Below are 25609 nucleotides of genomic sequence, written 5' to 3'. Positions count from 1 at the left end.
GGTCTGTCTGGAGCAGGGAGTCAAACACTCCTCCCATGGTGAACATCACCTCCATCCCTCACTCAGCAACACACAAGGCCTCGCCGCCGCTTTACAGCACGTCTTCCTCAACTCCCCCTGAGGAGACAGACACGGCAGCTTGAGAGTCTGGATCTGGTTATAAATCCTCTCCGGCCTCCAGCCTTCACATGGTTTGATTTCAGGAGTGAGTCTTAGATTTAAACGTTTTCATTTCAAAGATTTGGAAACTATATATTGTTGTATTTGTTAGCATCCCAATGCCTGAGGTGTTTGTGGCGTCCATCACACAGTGAGGGCGGTACTGTGACGTCTGCTTCTTGGTTTGTCTCCAGTTTCCATAGGTGTATAGCAGCGATCCTTCCTCATGCCAAATACACAGCTCTTCTGTTTGCTTCAAGTGGAACACATCTGTTCCCGTACATTTAATTCACAACAGCAAATGTAAAAGTGAAGTAGAGTGAAGCGTTTATTTAGTTGAAAACGTCGCGGACTGCTATTTAAAAACGTTTGGTCAAAATAGTTTAGCAGGTCATTGCACTTTATGTGGGATAGCTGAGTTATTTGATCCGTTACTGGTGCGTATGAAAAGGCTTTTAAAAGGTGTAGTGTGCTGCACATGGCAGGAGCAGATCCAGATGTTGGTGCCCTAGAGGGTGTAGATGTACAGAGTCAGACTCTACACTGTAGACGAATACAGGTACTGCAGGAATTCTAGTTGTTAGTCTGACATCACAGGATGTAGACTGTATATACTGTAAGTCTGCCAATTAGACGCCGATTTCAGACAGAATTCTCCTCCTTTTCTTATTTTGCAAAGACAACGTCGCTGCATCCTGTGCTTAGCGCCGCCCAAGATGATTGTGATTAGTTTAAAGCAATGCAAACAATGCTGCTTTATGCAAATGTATGTATATATTTATTATTGTAAAGCAATTAACAACACAGAACAATGACAGATATTGTCCAGAAACCCTCACAGGTACTGCATTTAGCATAAAAAACTTGCCGATAACTGCATGTGATTATCATAAAGTGGGCATGTCTGTAAAGGGGAGACTCGTGGGTACCCATAGAAGCCATTTACATTCACACATCTGGAGGTCAGAGGTCAAGGGACCCCTTTGAAAATGGACATGACAGTTTTTCCTCGCCAAAATTTTGAGTAAGTTTGGAGCGTTATTTAACCTCCTTCGCGACAAACTAGTCTGACATGGTTGGTACCGATGGATTCATCAGGTTTTATAGTTTCATATGATACCAGTATCTTCACCCTACCTTCAAAGCACAACCTCCAAAAGATTGATTGTGTCTGCAGTGACAGCCCTCGTGTCGCTACACTAATCCTGTCTTTTTGATAAAGAGAAGAGACGAGGATTACGACTAATCAAAAGGGTTCAAGAATAGAAACCAATTTATTTTTAGATACGTAGTTTTGGTGCTAATGTGAAAAAGGGGGTCCTTTTTAAAGGGGTTAATTAATCTTAAAAAGGGGCTCTCATTAATCCATAATGAAAATAATCATTTTTTGCAGCCCCATAACAGCACCATGTACGACCTAAAAACAACTACAGAGTTGTATCTTCTCTGACATCTCAACAGATACTCAACACTGTAAGCTTTATTAATGGAGGAGGTGTTGCAGGACGGTTGTATTACATTGCACTAGATTATAGATCGTCCCACCTTTACTTCCTGTTGCAGTGTATGTGAAGGACATCAGCTGACGGGAGGTAAACATGGACCCAGGCTGTTCAAATGACATCATGTGAGACACATCATGTGAGACATCATGTGAAACACATTTCATCAAAGCGCTCTTTAAATAGAGCGTGTGGATGATAAAATGATCCAGTTCTTCATCCATTAGGAGGCTGCTCTTAATCAATTAATCTTCTGATGAGATAATGTAATTACATAATCACTGTGTGTCACATTAGATTTATTCCCAGCTCCATTTGCACATTGATTCATGGTAATAAGGAGGCCAGTGGTCTGGCTGGTGGATCACAACCTGGGGCCTCGTTACAGAATCCTCCAAAGTCTAAAATCCTGTCTTATCTCAGTTCAGGATGACATTTAGGATTTTTGGCATTTAGGAAATAATCCTGTCTTGTTTTAAGATTGGATTTTAAGTATTACACATCCGTCTTAATTTAGGGATTTCCAGAGTTAGGAATCCTAAATTAGGATGACTTAAACCCTGTCCTAAATTCAAAATATCTGTTGTTAGGTCTGAATGCCAATGAAGACGGGGAACAACATGAACATCCATCCATTTCCTTCCGCTTATCTGGGGCAGGGTAACGGAGGGGCAGCAGGCTTAGCACGGGGATGAACGGGGATGTTAGCTATAGAGACCAAAACCATTTTTATACCCCCGCAACAACGTAGTCGGGGGTATATAGTACTCTGCGTGTCCGTCCTCCCTCCGTCCCTCCGTCCGTCCTTTCGTCCGTTCGCGTGTCACACGACGCGGAGCAGAAATCGGAAACTATTTAATTTAGGAACTTCAGATTTGGTATGACGGTTGACAGTATGGTGTAGTTGTGTCTTTTTCGGGGTTAGAAGTCCAGGGTGCCCATTAGTTAAAGTCAGGGTTGATGATGTTCTCCAGTCTCCACTATTTGTTCTATTGGTTGAAATGGTCTTTACACCCCGACAGCGATCCGTTACTGATGAGCTCTGAAAAAGGACCTGAAAAGAGCCGTCATCTGTAGCTGCTGTAATCCTGTAAAAACGTCTAATCACTGCCTCGCGGTGCGCTTGGAGAGAACCAATCAGATGCCTCCCTGCACTCCCTGCTCGAACTCTACCCTTGGCGTGCACCAGCCTGAACTCAAAACGCGTCACCGCCGCACGTTTCCTGGAGAATGGAAGAGAGAACTCAGCCCTGCAGTAGCAGTGCCGCGGCGGCAAATCCCTACTTTAGTAGGGGTCAAGCAGTGAGCGGGGGGGGGGTGGTATGTGAGCCAGGCTCTGCCTTGTTTGTACCAGCCTGTAAATGTTTTTATTTCTTCTGTAAAGTTGGGGATTTAAACATGGGGGGGTCTACGGGGATTGACTCGCTTTTGGAGCCTCAAGTGGTCATTCGAAGAACTACTTTTTTCTTTGGCACTTCCGCGATGGCTTCAGTTTTCAGTGCCGAAGGTTGCCACTTGGTCTAGACAGCCAGTTATAGGATACTGTTGGCCCCTGGTCCTAAAGTTTCTTGCTAAAAATGACACATTGCTGTGTCCTCTGTAGCCTATATATATATATATATATATATATATATATATATATATATATATGCAGCAGGATAAGCTGAGGAGGAGTTATCTGTCGGGGTGGCAGGGTGCTCTTATTCCAGATAAACTCCTTCCTCCAGATAGCGTAGAGTGCAGACAGGTGGCTGCTCACAGTCTTCTAGTGGAGATAGAGGGGCGGGCCAGGCAGGGCCGCTCTCCGGGCCGCTCTCCGGGCCGCTGAGTGAACTTTATCAGCTCTGATGACACGTCGGCTCAGGATAGCTCCGGCACGATTTTGTCAAATCTGACACGAGTGGCTCCAGTTTTGTTTTTTATAGAATTGTCTTTGTGGTAATCTGTTTGAAGATGAAAGGTTTGTCTCGTACGTTATCAGGTAGAAATACATCTGGTTATGTTTTGGCATTTATGACTTTGAATTTCGTTTTGTTTTTAAGTCACACTAAAATTAAAATAAAATATTTATTTTTTGCCTTTATACCTTAGTAGAAATACTCCTATTTGACATTTATGGAAGATGGGAACTCACTAGTGTCGACATATATGCATATTAGAACTCCATAAGACTAGGGATGCACCGATACCACTATTTTTCAGACTCAGTACAAGTACTTACATTTGTATACTCTCCGATACCGAGTACCGATACGAGTACTTCTCTGTGCCTAAAGACCCTCGTTAACAGCCAGCTGGAGGGTGTGAGCGACACACGGCAGGCTGGGGAGTCCCGCATACGAGGCGGTGCGCCGCCACCGGCTCTAGGTCAGCTTGGAAAGGCTCGGGGGGGAAGGTGGCTCGCGGCCGCAGCTTTACAGCGCTCCCCGCCCGGTCCTCGCCGCACCGTGACGGGGCTCCCTGCTCAGTGCACCCCTACTGCGTTGTGCCACGGCCCACGTAAAAGGCGCCAGTCTTGAAACACGGACCAAGGAGTGTAATGCACGCCCGAGTCAGAGGGTGCAAGCAAAACCCTGTGGCGCAATTTTGTTGAGAAAACACAGAATGTCAATTTCCTGTTACTCAACTCTTTATTCAGAGTCTGAAGTTCTTCACCAGTTCTCTCTGGTTTACACCTGTCCCCCCCCGCCCCCATCCTGAGAGTGATATAAATGACGCTCAGCCAGTCAGATGTTCTCAGCAGTCTGTCAGCGTGACAGAGCGGCTGGTCAATCAAACGAGGATGATTTATTTGTCAGGTAGCTGCTTCACACTCAGCGTCGGGACTCAGGTGAGTCAGTCCTGAAGTGGCTTTTCTAAGGTGACTGACACGATAAATCAGGCATGATGACAAGAGCTGTCTGAGGCGTGTGTGTGCTTTAGATTTCCATCTGTTACGTCTCCGTGCTTCGGACTGTTTGACAGACTCTTGTGATTCCTTCAAACTTCAATTTAATAAAACTGTTTTTTTGGTGGCACTTATTTAATTTCTGTGATTGCATTTTTTTGAAAAAATAAAGGGACGTTATGTAATGTTCTATCAGCACGTACTGTAACTGTGACAAGAAAGACTAAACTGATAGATCTGGCTCATCAAATAATGAAAGTGCACTTGCCAGTCTAGCACCGCAAATAATACAGTTTACTATAATAATAATAATAATTATTATAATAATAATAATGGTGGCAGATTCAACACATTATTTTTGAAACAACAGGTCCTTGATTTCAGACGAGGGAAACGAAAAAGAGGTTCTTATAGACCTTCATCTTTTCTGGCTGAAATGAGGATTGTCAGCAGCAGATTTGATCAGCTTCCGGTAGGTAAATGCTGTTAGCTTGATGAGTTGGTTAATAACAGCGTCTCCAGCCCTGTTTTCTACAAAATGACATCCTCATACAACTAAACTGCATTCTCAATTACGTCTCAAGGGAAACTCATTTTCTCCCAGATTATGGTCACAGTTTTAAACACGTGGTTAACGTTGTAAATGAAAACAGAACAGGAGGGAGGAGTTCTGTAGAAAGAGAGAGAGAAGAGGCTGAGGAGGCAGAGAGAGGCTCAACAAGCTGCATTGAACAGTATTAAAATATGTTATTAACTATTGTAACACATTAGTTTAACAGTATTACAAATATAAATTATAGTTTTCACATAATATATCATTCTATTCATTGATTTATTTATAATATAATACATATTATGCTATAATACATATTTATTAGGTGTGTAACGATTCATCAACTACATCGATATATCGATTTATATTCCTACGATCCAACTACATCGATAGGTACTCGGCAAGTTGTCCTTCACGGGAGACGTATATATAAAATCGATTGTATGGATACTGAGGATTTGCACCTTGTATTTAAGGACCACAAATGTTCTATGAAAGTGTTTTATAGCACTTTTATTAGTAAAGAAATGTTAAACGTTACTCCGGTTCACTCTCCAGACGTGCGCCAGCTGGCCAGCTCTGCCCCTCTGCAGCGCGAGCACGCATCCATGGCGTGCATGCAGACGAACGGCGGTCTGCGTGAGCTGCTGGCGCTGCGGTGTAGAGGAGCCGGTCGGCAGAGTTTCAAGTGCTATCAATCCACTTGACGAGGGCGGTTTCACTCACAGGAGCTTTCCCCGTGCGCTGTCGTTTTTTTCATTCAGAGAAAATGACTTTCCTTTCCCCGTCATGATATCTACGTGCACACAGCATCAGCCTCACGTATCCAGCCGGAGAGCAGACGGTCCGAGAGGCACATTATCACCGGAGTAAAGTAAAAAAAAAAAAAAGAGAAATTCAACTAACGTTAGTCTAACGTAGTTTTAAAATGTAGTTCCGTATGTTTTCACGTCTGTCGGTGACGCCGCCCTCGTCAAGTTTAACATTTCTTTACTAATAAAATAGTAGAATAACAACACAGATAGTTCAGTTCACCTTTCAGAAAGCTTTTAAAACGTGGGAGCTGCTGGGAGTATCTCTACGCTCCATAGCTCTGGACTATTTGTTCCAATACGCAGTAACAGCCTGGATAGTGTGTTGAAAGGCCTGAAGAGTCCCTGGTCAACAGCCAGTAGATTTATTATGCTCCTCTGCTATAGAGCTGTAAAACATTAGTTGTTGCGCCTTTAAAGAAATAACTGACTATAATTCTCCGTAGCAGCAAACATGCGTTTTCCTTAAATCGCGTCCCCGGTGGGTCGGCTGTGCCTCCACAACCAGCACCGTGTGTGTGATCCACATTCAAGGCCCCAGACAGTCCCCCCCCCCCCCCGAGAAAAAGTGCAATCAAAATGCCAGTCACACTGCCGGGCCCTGACAGATAGGATGGTCATGGGATACGCTTCACACAATCTGGAGCGCTCGTGGCTGTCCACGCTGCCACTACCCCTCCCAGTCTCTCTCTCTCTCTCTCTCTCTCGGAGTCGAGTGTGTTCAGTGAATGCAAGACAAAAAGTTTCCATCTGTTCACCTATAATCACGCTGCTTCCTCTGTGATATACGACAGCAAACACTGAGCTTATATGCACTTTAGAAGAATGAGACTTTGATCTGAAATGTGGAACGTATCCAAGCAGCAGATTCTGTACACGCATCTTAAAAAGACACATGTCTGGATTAGTGACGAACGATTTACCTTTTCAAAGGAATTACCGTACAAACAGTTCAGACTGAGCTAACATGTTCAACATGTGTGATTAAATGCTGGACATAATGATGTTGTTCCTGGCTGAGTGGACGTTTATCTGACTTACATCACATCAGTCACAGTCGTGTCATGTTGAAGCACTTTGTCTCAGACGTTAAAGGATTCAGACCACATGGAGAGCAACGGACTGAGTTTACTCGTTCACATGCCATTGACAGACGTAGGGTCTGTCCCATACACTGTATAGAAGAGGTGGTGTGATGTCACCCGTTGGTTTGTGGACTGCCGTTTTGAAGCCTTGAGTTTGGCATTTTGGCCGTCGTCATCTTGTTTTTTTTGTGACACGAGAGGTTGAAAAATTACCAAGTTAGGGTTTATTTAAGTTTAGCTTGACTTCATTTTTTTTTTACTTAAATCTTTTTGTTGTTCATTTGGTAAATATGTAAATAGTTACATTGTGATATCATAAAAATGCAAATTAGCAAGTCCCGCATACGAGGCGCAGCTGCGCGACCGGCTCTTGGTCGGCTTGTAAAGGTTCGGGGTGAAGGTGGCTCGCGGCCGCAGCTTTACAGCGCTCCCCGTCCGGACTTGCTGCACCGTGGACAAAGGTCGGGGCTCCCGGTGCGACTGTCAAACGGGGCGGACTGTCCTCAGTGCGCCCCAACCGCGTCATGCCGCCAGATCGGGGCTCGGCCCACGTAAAAGGCGTCAAGGGTCTGCGGCGATGTCGGCAAACCACGGAAACACGGAGCAAGGAGTCTAACGCGTGAGTCAGAGGGTGCAAGCAAAACCCTGTGGCACAATGAAAGTGAGGGCTGGTGCGTGCCGGCTGAGGTGGGATCCCGGCCCAGCGGGGTCGGTTGCACCACCGTAAAGTGGTATCGGTGCCGTTGTATCGGAGCCGTTTTGCGAGTACGAGTACATGAGCACAGTTTCGGACCCGATAGCGGATACTGGTATCGGTATCGGTGGATCCCTACTGTTAACAAACCTCACACCACAGGAACATCTGGAAAGATAATCTTTAGAATCATTAAAAGGGCTTTGCTGACGTTGTTGGGAGGAATTGGGCTTGATTCTAGTAGAAGTAGTACCAGACATAACAATTTAACAGAAAAACAGAAAAAGAAAAACACTGTATGTAAGTTGTTAATCAGCTCAGCGGTGTTTCATGTCAGTTTGCCAACAATTCAGTGACGGTGAAAAGCAGCGGGAGCACATTCTGTGTGACAGACACCAAAGTTAATCACTGTGACCGATCCCAGAGACTCTGATTGTTTTCTGGCTCAGCTCGACGTCATCGAGACGAACTCATCGTGTCTCTTTAAGTCTTCTGTCCCGGCCGGCCCTGCCACCTGGATCTGTGGGCCTCCGATCCAGGTCCTAATCATAAAAACATTATCATTATCACATTAAGGTCACCCTTAAAGCCTTGCAAAGGACTATTTTTACATTAGCAAAACAAATAAACAGAGGAATTAGAGTCAGTAAAGCCGTCTGCAGTTTGTCCTTGGCTCCGCTGCTTGCAATTTAAGCCAAGGCTGCTTTTATCACCCAAACGCTTCCTCCAACACCAGCGCTGATGAGGGGCATTCGCATTCGATTATTTATAATGACTACCTCAAAAATGGCAAATGAATTAGAGTTGGAGGTTGTGAGGGAGAAGGGTAGTTTTGGGACAGAGACAGTATTTTAATGGTTTTCATTCAGAGGCGATTAAAGTCGTAGAGATTCTTCTACTACTGAAGGTCAGTTTATTCTAATTTCTATCATTAGTTCATTAGATGACTCGCTGTGCGTTCGGTCTTCTCGGAATAAAGCTTCTGGTGCACAGAAGGTGATGGATTTTATGTTTCAGAGTTGTTTGGCATAATTGGGGAGTTAGCATGTGTAGCGTTCGCTGCTAATGCTGAAAATACAAAGAACAGGACTCCACTTACTTCATCTCCTAAAGGTAACACCGAGCGCTCTTATTGAGTAATGTAGACAACAGTAGTTGACAAAAACAGAGCTGAAAGTAGATTGAAGTTCTTGCTGGTACTAACTAGGCTACCCCAACCTTCATTCCCCCCCCCCCAGCTTCATGTATACCTGAACACACCATTCAACGCCTGTATGGTGGAGAAAGAGATTAGAAACACTTGACATCATGTATAGAAACGTATTTATTTAAAATGGTGAAAGTGCTGCAGAATCATTTGTAAATGAACAAAACATTTACAAGTTGTTCCGACTTCAGGGAGCATTAACGGGATTCGTATTTCCGATTGCTCCGACACGACATGAATGCAGCACAAATCTGGCAGTGTTAATGAAAGTGAAACAGCATGGCCACGTGTGTCAACACATGGAGCTGTGATTGGGGATGTTTGATACACCATACAGTTGCACCGGCAGAGATACAGAGCTTACAGAGGTGCACAGATGCCGTTTCCATGGTTGCCACGCATAGCGCCGTTTGGCGTTTACTCGCGGAGCGCTTGCCTGCATGAGGAGCTCATGCTACGTGTCCAGCAGGGTTGTTTTTATCGCGAGGGGACACGCCGCTTCCCAGCATCGGACGCTTGGTGGGCCGCCACTAGACACGACACACTCGGCACCTGATCGGACGAACGCTTTCCCTCCGTGGGCTGCTGCTCCAAAGCTTTCAAACAGGAAACAACATGGCGGCTCGTTTGGAAACTTTCTTCTCTTATTTCACGAAAATAGTTCACAGAAATGTGTTTCTGAAAACATTTGAGGAGAGAAATAAGCCGTGCAGTTTCTGAATCTGTCTTTATTTTGGATCAACGTTTATTTTAAAAGAGAGGCGGCGAGTCGCGTCAGACGCCCGTGATTTACATAAAGTAGACTAGACCTCAACTTTATGCAAATGAGGAACGGCCGTCGAGATGCCCCGTCTCTCGAATCGCGCCGCCACGCTACCAGAATGCATTGCTGCACGGCTGCTTACATAGACAATGAATGGGAAGCGTGGAAAGGACAGATCCCAATAGGAACGCTCTCTCAATTAAATGACCTGTGATTGGTCAAAGTCTCCCGTCACGTACGTGCACTAAAAGGCATGCACGGCCGGACCGGCTACATAAACAAAGCACAGAGAAGCTCTGATTACAACACACATTAAAAGAGTGACTTCATTCTCTGCTCAGGTAGACATTACTACTCTATATCATTACATCTTTACATAGACGATAGTTGTTTGCTGCTATATTAATGCTCTGAATTTAGCACCTTTAAGGATTCAGGTATGGCTGATATGTGTTTGTCAGGGCCACTATTGACCGCTCAAACACAGCTTGAAGGACCGAGATTTGATTCTGTAATATTTTTAGACTTTGCCAGAAATGAAAAAGTATTCAACTTTTACCCAGAAGTTTATTCTTAATATTAGGAGTGGGAATTAGGGAATAGAGAATTTAATTAAATATCGTATAGTAAACCCTTTATTTGTTTGTGTGGGAGCCAGCGTAGAAAAGTGAACTTGGCTTTTAGTGTCTTTCTGTCGCAGTGATGCATTCCAGGAATAGTCACTTTCTGCAATGAATAAAGTGAGCTGAAACACACTGCGGCAGGCACATCCAAAACAAACCACATCAGTTTCCCTCCAGATGGTCGTATAATCATCTCTCATTATAGGAAATGATTTCAATGCAGCGTTTTGTTTTTGCACTCTTACATCATTCAGACGCTCTCAAGCAAAGGCAGCTTTCTAGCTTTTAGCTTCATTCGATCCATACGTCTGCAGATGATCATAGAGAGCTGAGATCCTGGCCGTCCCATCTGAGTAAGGCTTCCTTTTATCAGTCTTTCAGACAAAGTTAAACATTTTCCTGTGGTTTACTATGTCTATTACCCCAAACCGTTCAGTAGAGGACGTTCTGTTTTATACGTGAACAAAACATGTTAGTGAGACAGTTTTATTGTCTGTTACCTAAACCGTGTTAGTCAGGTTAACCCTGGATGTAGTGTTGCCAGTGTGGCAAACGAGGAACCAGAGCTGGAGGAGCCTCCGATGTCATTTAGATCTAGGAAATGGTGTATGTTGTAGTCTGCAGAAATGTTGTGAATAGTGAACCATGTGACATGCTGCTGAGTAATGTTGTAGTTCTGGATTATAAGTCATTTACATTCTAGGTTTTCTGACATCTGGAGGAACACCTGGGAGTTTAGGTTGTTTTTGGTTTATTGCCTCTTCTTAGCTGCAGTATTGTCCTTCAGAGGACTCCATATGAGCTGTCGCAGGGTCTACTCGTGGTAGATTGACCTCTGCCAGATCAAGCTATTGAGGTCAAAAGGTCAAGAGGAAAACCGTTAAATGAAGTCAGCCAGGCTCCCCAGCAGGCACAAATCATCACCACCTCTCTGTTAGTGTTGCCGACAGTATCGACTCGACCGAGGCGGGGTGTCAGGGACTCCAAGGCAAACGGACCAAAGGGACACAATCCCAGTTATTTACGATGTCAGTGGAAGCTCCGTCTGATTATCGGCTCCAAGATGGACGACCCTCAGGTGTCCAACGTCTGCGCCGGCTCCAATCCCCCCTGTTTCAGCACAAGATCTTCAAGTGCCCTGAGGTTCTTTTTTCTTATTTGAAGTCTGGGTGTGAAAGCGGCGTTACATGTGATAGATGGGAGGGTTCTGTTATTGCCTTGGGGAGTCAGTATGAGCCCCTCAAGCCTCAACTCTTCTGTCATCCTGCTGTCTCTGGATAATACCGCTGTTATGAAGGTCCACTCCCAGCGCAGTGCCAGCCCGACCTATCACATGACCCCAATCACCAAGACAACACTGCATTTTCTGCAGCTAAGCATGTCGACTGCACAGATGACTACAGAGAAATATGGGCTGCCGAAGATTTCCCATTGCAGTATGTAGGTGTTGCGGTGCACGGTGCACCAGACAGTGGTTAAGCCAATGTTTGCATAGTGGCACAGAGAACCGAGTATATAGCTGCACCGTGTTGGTCAGTCTGGGAGTAAGTAGCTAAATTGTTCCACTAATAGTCAGAGGTCATGTCTATAATGATAAATCCAGCGCTACATGTCCACCAGGTCCAGCAAGGACACTCGGGCAAAGAACGTTTATCGCCAAGAAGTGAGAGTCAATTGTTCGCCCAGCAGCAGAGCTACGCTTCCGCCATTTTGGACTGAAAGCGACTACCGGATAGGGATGCACCGATCCGACTTTTTCAGTACCCATACCGATAGCAAAACCTGGGCTTTGAGACAAACCTTTAATCTTTAAACAGATTACCACAAAGACAACTTTATAAAAAAAACTTGCCACTTGTGTCAGATTTGCCGAATCCTGCACGCTTTGCCGCAGCTATCCTGAGCCGATATGTCATCAGAGCTGATAAACTTCACTATCAGCGGTGGTTAACGAGGGTCTTTTGGCACAGAGAAGTACTCGTATCGGTATCGTTGCATCCCTACAGTCAAACACACGTCTCACTCGTTCTCCCTGTAGGTTCCGTTGTTGTCTGTTCTAACGCTGGTTGCTCTGCCGGGTGGCTGGAAGTCCCTGTTATGGTTTGTTCCTTTACAGTTTCTGTTGACTTCTGCGTCTGTAGGGCCGGCCCTCTGCGGTCCAGCCAACGCCACAGATCCTAACTCGGACTGATCCCGTTTGTATCATCGTGTCGTACCGTCTGAGCCGAATGTAAGACACACAAAAGAACATGTACTTCCTGTATTCCCATCACCTCCAGCGTTTCTCCTCGGCTCTGAGAGGAATAAAGCTCAGCTCTGGCTGGAAAATCAGACACAGGGTTTTTATTTTTTATATTGCTATTGTTATTCCCAACAATGGAGAGAGCTTCTTTTAAGATGTCAGCATTAAGAGCAACTGGCATAGATATGGTGAATAATGGATGATATTGATTCTCATCTCCTGTTATATTTCTTGCATATAACTCAGCTTGATGGCTTTCTTTTGCATATCTTAAGTGGATCTGTGAAAGCTTTCGCCTCTCTCATCTCCCCGCTTTGTTCTCAGCCAGCGTCGGAGCCGTTTTGCTCATAGGGGGCTCGTCGGCGGGAAGCAAATGGCCTGAGTAAAGCGGATGATGATGTAGAGCGGCTCCCTCGTCTGTCACCGGGGTCCTTCTCCTTATCTCTGAACGTGGAGTTATAGCTGGGTCACGAGCGGCGAGAGGCTGCCTAGTTTATTGTTACGACCCCAGTCACGTTGCTTTCAATGCCGCCTGCCAGCTGTAAAGTGGAACATCAAGCAGCTAATCATGCAAAAAACTGCATTTGCTTTTGTTTGTAGACGGAGACAACAAACACTCGGATCTGCTGTCGAGTACAAAAAAGAATCTTTGTTTCTTCTGGAGGTAATTAGGGAAGCAGAAAATAATCAAGGCGGCGCGGCCTCTTGTAATAACATAGTTCTGCGATGGAGAACATGTGGAACAGTTGGAAGTTAAGAAGTGGAGCACTGTGTTTGGCTGCCAAAGGAGTCAGAACTGAAGGAGGGAGTCAGTATGAGACGTCCTGGGCTTTTTTCCAAACAATCTCATATATTGCATTTAATTTTTTTAACGGTCAATTCACCCAAATAACGAAAGACAAGAAAGATAAATTACATCTATTGGTGTGTAGCCATGCAGATAGCTTTAGTTTCATTTGGTCTTTGTAGAAACTGTGTTCACGTTATTTTGAATAATCCAGTGAAACGTTATTTTAGGGATTATTTATTTAGTATAAAGTTGGGCTATCAAACGCAAGTTCATTTTAATGCCACTAATTCTTTGAAGACATTAACACGAGATTGTAGCGGCTCAGTTTTAAAGCTAGAGTGAAGATACTGGTATCATATGAAACTATACAACCTGATGAATGAATCGGTACCAACCAGGTCAGACTAGCTTGACGCGAAGGAGGTTAAATAACGCTCGAAACCTAGGCTAAATTTTGCCGAGAAAAAACTGTCATGTCCATTTTCAAAGGGGTCCCTTGACCTCTGACCTCCAGATCAGTGAATGTAAATGGGTTCTATGGGTACCCACGAGTCTCCCCTTTACAGACATGCCCACTTTATGATCATCACATGCAGTTTGGGGCAAGTCATAGTCAAGTCAGCACACTGACACACTGACAGCTGTTGTTGCCTGTTGGGCTGCAGTTTGCCATGTTATGATGTGAGCATATTGTTTTATGCTAAATGCAGTACCTGTGAGGGTTTCTGGATCAATATCTGTCATTGATTTGTGTTGTTAATTGATTTACAATAATAAATATATACATACATTTACATAAAGCAGCATATTAGTCCACTCCCATGTTGATAAGAGGATTAAATACTGCGATTAATCGTGATTAAATATTTTAATTGATTGACAGCCCTAGTTTGTGTGTGACTTTGGTGAATCCGATCTAAACAAAGGCAGCGGTAGAGCGGCATCTCCCGTGTCCGAGAGGTAAATTTACTGTTTTCTTCAATGGAGTCTGGTTGCTTTGGCGAGAGCATAGATAACAGCTTAAGTTTCCTGTTGGAAACATAGACTGCATAGATGTCTCACAGCAACATAAACCAAACTATGTGTCCTTTGACAACAGCTCTGAGGACAGATGAACAAATAAAACAGGAAAAGACTGCTCACACAACTACCGGTTTGCTTTGCATAGATCTTCTGAATGTCTGATTTCGTACAGAAGAAAAAGGAAACAGTTTGACTGTATTTGAAGTCAGGTTCATTTTTTCACACTGACACTAAAATGGGAAAGTTGGAAGCTGAGTAATTCCCCCACTGTTATGTGAAGTATGTTCCAGGAGTGGTTGCCAAAGGCCAAACATGAGGTTCAGCCGTGGGGGGTGGGGGGGGGGGGGGGGGGCAGATTCAGCTCAACACTCGGGAGTAGCCGACTAATAACCTGAGGAACAATGGAAATATATTTATAGCTGACTTTCCGTCAACAGCTATTGTTGAAAGAGTCAACGTGATGGCAGCGCCGCCTCCCCCCGGCCCCCCGCCCATACTGGCCTGTTATATAGCAGATAGGCCAAAACTAAGAGGCATCCGTCCAACTGAAGGAGCTCCCACAGGGTTAGTCTGGACTGATTAGCCCGGCCTCACACTGCTCGCCCATCATTACTCTGTCTGGACAAACACAGACTGTCTCACACCACACTGAGACACATGTCTGACACATCTGCAACGCCGGAGAATGAACAACAACATCCAGACACCGACCGACAGCAGCATGTGACACAATGAGACATTAGTAACGTCTCTGTGATACGGACGCTCTTGAACTGACGATTCATTTTCTGATTTATCACGCTGAGACGTCCAGAAGTTATCAGCCAATTAGTGTTGACCGCCGCTGACATGATGGAGGTTCTTCTCTGAAGGAGAAAATACAAAGAGTCTGTAAAAAACTGCACTGAGACTGAGTCATCTTTACGAAACTGATTTACATATTCATTTAAAGTTACTGTGAGGAACTTTGAACTATTTTAAATTTAATCCTGATGCCTCTGATCCTGATGATTCGCTCCCCTGACTACGTTGTCGCGGGGGTATAATGACCTGTGGTGACCTCTAGGATAATCACAGCCTCATGAAACTTTACAACCACAAACTAGAGACCTAGAGCATTCAGAGGATGGATGGATCAGACTAGAGACCTAGAGCATTCAGAGGATAGATGGATCAGACTAGAGACCTAGAGCATTCAGAGGATGGATGGATCAGACTAGAGACCTAGAGCATTCAGAGGATAGATGGATCAGACTAGAGACCTAGAGCATTCAGAGGATGGATGGATCAGACTAGAGACCTAGAGCATTCAGAGGATGGATGGATCAGACTAGAGACCTAGAGCATTCAGAGGATGGATGGATCAGACTAGAGACCTAGAGCATTCAGAGGATGGATGGATCAGACTAGAGACCTAGAGCATTCAGAGGATAGATGGATCAGACTAGAGACCTAGAGCATTCAGAGGATAGATGGATCAAACTAGAGACCTAGAGCATTCAGAGGATGGATGGATCAAACTAGAGACCTAGAGCATTCAGAGGATGGATGGATCAAACTAGAGACCTAGAGCATTCAGAGGATAGATGGATCAGACTAGAGACCTAGAGCATTCAGAGGATGGATGGATCAAACTAGAGACCTAGAGCATTCAGAGGATGGATGGATCAGACTAGAGACCTAGAGCATTCAGAGGATAGATGGATCAGACTAGAGACCTAGAGCATTCAGAGGATGGATGGATCAAACTAGAGACCTAGAGCATTCAGAGGATGGATGGATCAAACTAGAGACCTAGAGCATTCAGAGGATGGATGGATCAAACTAGAGACCTAGAGCATTCAGAGGATAGATGGATCAGACTAGAGACCTAGAGCATTCAGAGGATGGATGGATCAAACTAGAGACCTAGAGCATTCAGAGGATGGATGGATCAGACTAGAGACCTAGAGCATTCAGAGGATAGATGGATCAGACTAGAGACCTAGAGCATTCAGAGGATGGATGGATCAAACTAGAGACCTAGAGCATTCAGAGGATGGATGGATCAAACTAGAGACCTAGAGCATTCAGAGGATAAATGGATCAGACTAGAGACCTAGAGCATTCAGAGGATAGATGGATCAGACTAGAGACCTAGAGCATTCAGAGGATAGATGGATCAGACTAGAGACCTAGAGCATTCAGAGGATGGATGGATTAAACTAGAGACCTAGAGCATTCAGAGGATGGATGGATGGATCAGACTAGAGACCTAGAGCATTCAGAGGATAGATGGATCAAACTAGAGACCTAGAGCATTCAGAGGATGGATGGATCAAACTAGAGACCTAGAGCATTCAGAGGATGGATGGATTAAACTAGAGACCTAGAGCATTCAGAGGATGGATGGATGGATCAGACTAGAGACCTAGAGCATTCAGAGGATAGATGGATCAAACTAGAGACCTAGAGCATTCAGAGGATGGATGGATCAAACTAGAGACCTAGAGCATTCAGAGGATGGATGGATCAGACTAGAGACCTAGAGCATTCAGAGGATGGATGTGACATCTACTGTTGACCTGCTATCTCCCCCTAAAAAACCCCTGGACCTCTCTAACAAAAGACTAAAACGGGTCTCTTGTGGGTCTCAGAGGGTTAAAGGTAAAGATTCAGAGGATTTTACACATTTCAGGAAATATAAAATTCTGGGGGAAATTAACAACTTACACAAAACATGTGCTTTGGCAGCTAAATGTAAAAACTCCTGATATATTGTGAGGTTGTAGGTTTAAGTAACAGTTGAGAGTTGAAGGTATAAACTGAGGTTGAATTGCATGTTCTTACAACGCTGGCAAACGAGACAAAACAACACCGTCACCATCACAATAAAACAAAAACCTTCTTTCCTGTTGAACGTTGATGGATTCCATCTTTCCCGCCTCTGAGTGCTCTCTGTTTTCTATGTGTTTATTTGTGCAGCCGGTATGAATGGACTGACGAGGCACTCAAGGCATTCAGGGAGTGTCGTTTTTAACAATATAATAATACGAGCAGGCCGGAGCCGGAGCGCGTAATGGCTTAGAACAATGCGAGGATGCTAACTGCCTCAGCTCCCACTGCTCTGGCACTGTCGCAGGCTTTCTCTCGCCCACATAGAAACACGGCCATTCATCAATATGCTTCCTAAAACAAATGAGCCAGGCAGAGTGGAACTGTGACTCACTCCTTCTCCACAACAATATGAGGAGACTGTCAAAATTATACACTGCACACAATGCAGCAGCTTGGCAGGAAATATTCTGCAATATTCAGCAGCACATTAGATCGCCAAAAAATATAGAGTTCTAGTAAAGGAGGAAGAACAATTTCAAAGTATTTGACCTTCTCAGTTCAGTTTGACCACAACGGACCGAGCCCCTCCTCTCATCTGAGCAGTAGACTGAGCGACGTCATTTCACTTTATTACAACTAAAGGCCCAGACACGCCAACCCGACATCAGAGAACTAGCTGCGATAAAGGCCGACTGTTGCGTCGCCTCACGTCGCCTCAAGTTGCACTCAAACACACCGCAAAGACTCCAGCCGACGGCCAGTTAGCCACACCAGCAGGCGGCGGTAGTCTGTGTTCATCATTCAAAAAGGGAAACCAGAAGAGGCCGAGGACGGCGGATATACAAGTCATGATACGTACATGAAACAAACGGGCTTCGCCGTCGATTCAACATGCTGAATCGACCAAAAAAACTCAGACGCTCACCGACGACCCAAACTGTCCGGCGGCCGACAGTCGGCTTGGTGTGTCAGGACCTTAAGTTGAAACTGATGAACTGTACAAATCGTGCTCATGTTTGTTTTTATTCCAAAGGCCACAAGAAGTAAAAGAACCCCTGTTAAAGTCAGCTCTATGTTCACACACAGTGTGCATTTCACTCGCTAACTTTTCATTTGCTGTTTCCTGTGAATGGAAAACCGCTCCAGCCAGAGATCACATCCATCGCAATTACTGTATTTCTATTTGGCATAAAAGCCCCGTTTTAATTCAGGCTGGACAGGCATGTGTATTTTTCTATAAAGGTCGCTTTAAAAACAGCTGCTTCCTGTACAAGCCAGTCAATCAGTGCATTGTTGTCTCAGGTGGGATTTCTGTATCTCCATAGACTGTATATAAAGATGGACGACGTGTCTCCACTTTTCCCACTGCACACAAGTGAAGCCAAAATATCCCGGGATGACATACAAGAGCTGCCATCTTCAGATTTTGACGTCATTTGGAGCCAGAGTCTGCGCAGTAGTGATTGGGCCGCGGTATCGAAGTCACCCGCCCGAGCCAATCGCGAGGCCGAGCGTAGCGGCAGCTCGTCACCGAGAGAGACTCACAGCCATCAATCACGGCGTCTCAGGCGCTTTTTAGAGCGTCAAATAACTAATTAAAACCAAACTTATCAGAAAAATGAACACTTGAACATCGGCGTGATAAGAACTACCTAAACTCTTTGGAGGAGGCGGGTTTTTGTTTGGGAGCTGTCATGTCGTCCATCTTTATATTCAGTCTTCGACATCTATCCAAGCCTTGTTTTGAGTCACACTTTTTCAGGTCAGTCCGAGGATTGTTGAATTTCCTGAATCCAAACGAGGTTTTTAACATGAGCACAGCGATGTGCACGTATCATCCCCGGTTCTTCTCTTCCTTTCTTCTCCCCCCCCCCCCCGAGGGGTCTCATCTGTAAAGCAGATGGGAATATAATGGTCTGTAGGCTTGAAAGGACTGTCCTTACACTGAGGCAGGGCTGTCCCTGAAATATGTGTTTTCACTGAAACAGAAAAATAAAGTCGTGAGCAGCACAGCACCGCCTTCTCTTTGTCTCACACAGCCAGAACTACCGTGTTTTCCACTCACCCTCTGCCTCTTGTTTCTGAAACAACAGAGCTGTTGCAGCTTTGTCATCGCTCTCCAGCAATTATTGCTCTTTGCTTAGAAATGCTAATCTCCCGCGATGCCCAGCGTGCCCATCCGGCCTCCCACCACCAGTCAGCCCTCGACGGCCGTCAGCAGCAGCCCGTCCACAGCGGCAGCCCGGGCCCGGCTCCAGCTGCCTCCTGACAAATGTTGGCTGCTGCTTTTTTTGTTCCAAATATGAGACAGCAGGGTGGCTCCAACACAAAACCCAAGTCAATTTGGCCTTCGAAACTTGATTTAACTTTTTGATAAGCATGCCAGGTTCACAAAGTTTACATCTGATTTAGCTTTAAACGTACCGATGTCGTAAAATGCCACCATGCTAACGCGGTTCATAAACACGCTGGAATGGTTTATAAACTCTAAACTTATTCACACCAGAAGAGAGTTAATGAGTATTTCCGTTATATTCTGGGACGTCCTCTCTCTGTCACACTTCATTAAGCTCAATGCAGTCAGCATCAGGCGGGATCATTCTGGTAGGAATCCACCAGCAGCAGCAGCAGCGGCGGTCTGGATTAGATCTGAGCTGTGGACCAGACACACGGCCTTGAAAGCAGAGTTTGAAAGAGCTGCCCTCCTGGCAACAAAATACAAATCGACCTTGCACATCTGCCAGTTAGAGCCGCCCAACTACGGAGAGTTTTAGTCCCAATGTTGGAAATGTGAACTTTGAATGCTTTTCCAACAGAAAAAGAAACATTTCAACAGTCAATGTACATATATATATATATATATATATATATATATATATCCTGGCATATGAGAGAACAAATACAGACTTTAAGCTCCTGATATTATATTTTCAAACAATAATGCCTGCTGTTTGCCAAAGTACACAGAGAGCGAGATTTGTTTGGGGAAACTAGCTGCTCACAAGGTTAGATGACCAATCGGGCGAAGCAGGCGATTGCACCAGAGTTTCCAGACAACCCAACATGGGGTTGTCTTAGCTTTGCCTAAAGACTGGAATCAGGGCAAACAGCTAGCCTGGCTCTGCCTAACACCCATAAAGCTCACTAAGTGACACGTATCTTGCTTGTATTACCGAAATGTAGAGAAAAGTTGCTAAGTTTGGTGCCATTGAGTCTGTTTAGAGACCCATTAACAATGTACAACACAAATCAATGACATATATTGATCCAGAAACCCTCACAGGTACTGCACTTAGCATAAAACAATATGCTCCCATCATAACATGTCAAACTGCAGCCCAACAGACAACAACAGCTGTCAGTGTGTCAGTGTGCTGACTTGACTATGACTTGCCCCAAACTGCATGTGATTATCATAAAGTGGGCATGTCTGTAAAGGGGAGACTCGTGGGTACCCATAGAACCCATTTACATTCACACATCTGGAGGTCAGAGGTCAAGGGACCCCTTTGAACATGGACATGACAGTTTTTCCTCGCCAAAATTTAGCAAAAGTTTGGAGCGTTATTTAACCTCCTTCATGACCAGCTAAAGAATCCATTGGTTGGTACCGATGGATTCTTTAGGTTTTCATATGAATCGCAGCTATAAAACTGAGCCCGCTACAACCTACAATTGTAAGTAATTTGCATCTACGCGTTATTATCCTGTTAACTTCGACAGCCCTAACAATAACACTAACTAACTAACGGATCGAGGCGTCGCTGGACCGGCAACCCTGCCTGTTCCGGGAGGTCAAATTACAGGTTTTTTCAATGGAGTCTGGTGGCTTCAGCGAGAGCGTAGATGGATACAACGGCTTCAGTTCCCCGTCGGAAAGGGCCGTCTGACGGCGAGGTGAAAATATTCTAAATATAGTGTACACTTAAACAGATATCCATTTTGTTTTTAGGTGTCTAAAATCCTTTTTTCTGCTGCCCCCATCCACAACAGTACATTGCTGGAGGCGTGCCGACCATCATCTACTGTAGGTAATACACTGACTATGAAGAAGAACATCTACTGTAGGTAACACACTGACTATGGAGAAGAACCTCTACTGTAGGTAACACACTGACTATGGAGAAGAACCTCTACTGTAGGTAACACACTGACTATGGAGAAGAACATCTACTGTAGGTAACACACTGACTATGGAGAAGAACCTCTACTGTAGGTAACACACTGACTATGGAGAAGAACATCTACTGTAGGTAACACACTGACTATGGAGAAGAACCTCTACTGTAGGTAACACACTGACTATGGAGAAGACACTGACTATAGAGAAGAACATCTACTGTAGGTAATACACTGACTATGAAGAAGAACATCTACTGTAGGTAACACACTGACTATGGAGAAGAACATCTACTGTAGGTAACACACTGACTATGGAGAAGAACCTCTACTGTAGGTAACACACTGACTATGGAGAAGACACTGACTATAGAGAAGAACATCTACTGTAGGTAACACACTGACTATGGAGAAGAACCTCTACTGTAGGTAACACACTGACTATGGAGAAGACACTGACTATAGAGAAGAACATCTACTGTAGGTAACACACTGACTATGGAGAAGAACCTCTACTGTAGGTAACACACTGACTATGGAGAAGACACTGACTATAGAGAAGAACATCTACTGTAGGTAACACACTGACTATGGAGAAGAACCTCTACTGTAGGTAACACACTGACTATGGAGAAGAACATCTACTGTAGGTAACACACTGACTATGGAGAAGAACATCTACTGTAGGTAATACACTGACTATAGAGAAGAACATCTACTGTAGGTAACACACTGACTATGAAGAAGAACATCTACTGTAGGTAACACACTGACTATGGAGAAGAACATCTACTGTAGGTAATACACTGACTATGAAGAAGAACATCTACTGTAGGTAATACACTGACTATGAAGAAGAACATCTACTGTAGGTAACACACTGACTATGAAGAAGAACATCTACTGTAGGTAACACACTGACTATGGAGAAGAACATCTACTGTAGGTAACACACTGACTATGGAGAAGAACCTCATACAACCCCACTGAGAAACACCTGAACTATCCCTTTAAACATTATACCTTGTTTCTTAGAGAGGATTAGTGACAGATCTCACAGATTGCGTTGAGTCTCACCAGCTTCAGATGAAAGTCTTTGGACATGAATTCCAGAAGAATAATGTTTTACAGAGTTTAACACAAATGTTTTTCTGGTAAAATAAGAAGTTGTTTCTTCTTTTCAAGCGCCTTTTTCTCTCAACTTGACACTATTTTCTGAAGACGGTGCTTATGAATTATGCAGACGGCCTTTGCTTTAAATGATTGTTTACTGAGCTTTAAAGGAGCCGGGGATGAGACTGAAAGCAGCGAAGTGGGAATGAAATAACTTTCAAAGTGAAGCTCAAAGCGGAGCTATTTAAAGGCATTCCCGGCTCTACGGTTCTTGTTTTATCTGAATGTACACCGTGCGGTATGGGATTAGCATAGTTTAGACTCCGAGGTGAACACGATGGATATTACATCAAGGAAACAATGCGTGCAGGAAACTGCTTAATCTGATCACAATGCTTTATTTGACTCCCCGTGGACCGACTCTCTGAAGTGGCTGTTTTTAATTACGAGAAATAAGCTTCACGTTTCAACAGGAATTCTCACAGCGATGAACTCTACTGTGTGTGTGTGTGTGTGAGTGTGTGTGTGTGTGTGTGTGTGTGTGTGTGGTGTATTCATGACTGGATGCTTTTATTCATCAGAACAATATGAAATATGAGAGTTATTGACATTTTTTAGCATTTACCGTTTTTTCTTGTTGACATAAATTAGGTTTCTTTAAAGTTACGAAACAAAACTTCATTTCACGGCAGTGTGAATATGAAGAATATGCAAATGCTCTGTACAGTACAGAAGCCGACGGAGGTTTATTGAGTTGAAAAACAAAAGCTCTTTGTCAGTGGCTTTTCTTCAAAGGGCACGGGGAGAAGTCTGGTGTGTGTGTGGATGAGTGTGCGCTCGAGCGTTCATGCTAATATGTGGATAAAAGCGGCAGGCTGAGACGGCTTTGGGTCTGACGGGGATGTGATGGGGAGGCTGAGGAGCTCTGTAGTGCAGCAGCAGCAGCAGCAGCAGCGTCAGCGTGCCTCACGGTGTCTTCATCAACCGACTGAGCTCCATGCAGAGCAGCCGGGTTTGCTGCTTCATGCTCAGCAGTGGGGGGGAAGGGGGGCGGTCTGTGATCATGGGCGGATTATGAGACAATGGGCCTCTGGGCACGGACATGAAAAAGGCCCCACTCCTGCATAGTAGCAAGACACAAACTATATAGTTGTTTAGCCTCTTTTTGTTGTTGTTTTGTGTCTTTTTGTAGACGTAACGCGTTTCTCTGTCGTCATTTTTGTTTCTTTGTGGTCATTTTTTGTCTCTTTGTAGCTGTTTTGTGTCTCTTTGTAGCTGTTTCGTGTCATTTTGTCAAGTCAAGTCAAGTTCAACTTTATTGTAATTTTTTCCACATACAAAGTACACGGCTCAAACGAAATGTCCTTGGACCAAGGTGCAAAACACAGACATACAAAAACATAGTCACAAACATAGAACATAACAAAATGAACAAAGTGCAATAGTGCAGCAGTATATAAAGTGGATGGCAAGATGATTAACAAAGTAAAAGCAGTATAAAAGCAATCAGGTCTTTAAAAGTGCTATACATAAAAACCCAATGACTCCAGTAATTCTACCTTTTATAAATAACATTTGTGTCTCTTTGTTGTCATGATGTGTCTCTTAGTAGTTGTCTTGGGTCTCTTTGTTGTCATTATGTGTCTCTTTGTAGGTATTTTGTGTCTCTTTGTTGTCATGATGTGTCTCTTTGTAGTTGTCTTGTGTCTCTTAGTAGTTGTTTTGTGTCTCTTAGTAGTTGTTTTGCGTCTCTTAGTAGTTGTTTTGTGTCTCTTAGTAGTTGTTTTGTGTCTCTTAGTAGTTGTTTTGTGTCTCTTTGTAGGTGTTTTGTGTCTCTTTGTAGGTGTTTTGTGTCTCTTTGGGCCCCTGGGCCTGTGTGCTGTAGGCCCATTCAGTAATCAGTAATCCATCCATGACTGTGATGCCTGGCTGACACGTCAGTAGCCTCTTGACGAAGGAATGGTTTTTCTGTTAAACAGCTAATTGGAAGCAAAAAAAGCTGGGCTGATTTTTTTTTTCTGGTTTAAGCATCAACAGAAATGTGTGGTTTAGAAATATGAAATGCATTCATTCAATTATGGAGATTTAATGGGTTCCTAGTTTAACACATGTCTTCTGCTCACTTCCCATCAGTCGATGACATTTTTCCTTTTGAATAAGTGGAAAGCAAAGTGGAGAAGAAGTGCCTTTACTGGAATTTTATTTTGGTATTCTTTCACTGGATGACTAAAATGATCAGTTAATGATGACAGCTGATTGAACGTATGGAGCCATTCATAAAGCTATCATTAACCCTCATTAACCAGTATTACTTTCATGGCTTGGACTGGCAATTTTGGCAAATGCCAAATGAGCCGAGCCACCGAGACAGATATCAACATCACATGACTACACAACAGACATTATTCAGAAAGTTAACACAAAAGGTTTTAAGTGCAGTACAGCTGTGGGCAAACAGCTGCATCCAGCAGCCAATGGAAAATGTGTTTGGGACGCAGTAAACTCACTATCAACGCGACCGGGGGACGCACAATTTTTTTTGAGTTTGAGTTACATTATGATGCTTTCAGGCTCTGTTCAGTAAAAATGAGAGCGAAAGGTAAATTCTAATGTTATCATGATGTGTTCAAATGTAAACTTGTAAAATGTAGTTTTTGGCGAGAAACTTGAATAAATCCAGTCGTTAGGAGATGTTTTCACATCAATATGAAATAGATAATAGAAAATAAACACCGTATGCAAATGGTAATAAAGGAGTGTAAGTTAAAAGTATTTATTGTTTTACTTTTGTTTTTTACCAAAATCTCTAGATCAAGAATCGTGGAATTTCACTGGTATGTTTGTATTGACTACTAGATTTCTGGTATCGTGACATCCCTACGTAGTTATGTATGTAGTCAGGGTCTGAAATTAACACCCTGTGAACAACAAACCTGTGTTTAAATCAGCAGGAGGAGGGTTAGTAACGTTAGCTGTTAGCAGCCGTTAGCAGCACAGTCCTGACTGGTTAAATAACGGAGGTGCCATTGAGTTATTATTATGAGGCGTTCAAAGTCTGCTCAGGAAAAATGAACATTGGGTGAAGGTCAATTACAACGTTATCATGATGTGTTCAAATGTAATCTCGTAAAACTAAGTTTTTGGTGAAAAACTTGAATAAATCCAGTTGTTAGATGTTTTCACATCAATATAAAATAGATATTAAGGAGAGAATTATGTT

General features: G+C 43.9%; 1 protein-coding gene across 2 annotated transcripts in view; it reads left to right on the top strand.

Moving 5' to 3' along the window:
- Positions 1-25609, top strand: part of fbln2 (fibulin 2) — a 77819-nt gene that overhangs the window by 7795 nt on the left and 44415 nt on the right. The window lies entirely within an intron of this gene.

The sequence above is a fragment of the Sebastes fasciatus genome, chromosome 1 (assembly GCF_043250625.1).
Source record: "Sebastes fasciatus isolate fSebFas1 chromosome 1, fSebFas1.pri, whole genome shotgun sequence".
Lineage (NCBI taxonomy): Eukaryota > Metazoa > Chordata > Actinopteri > Perciformes > Sebastidae > Sebastes > Sebastes fasciatus.
The sequence above is the reverse complement of the archived record's forward strand: the minus strand, read 5'-3'. Positions and strand labels throughout refer to the sequence as shown.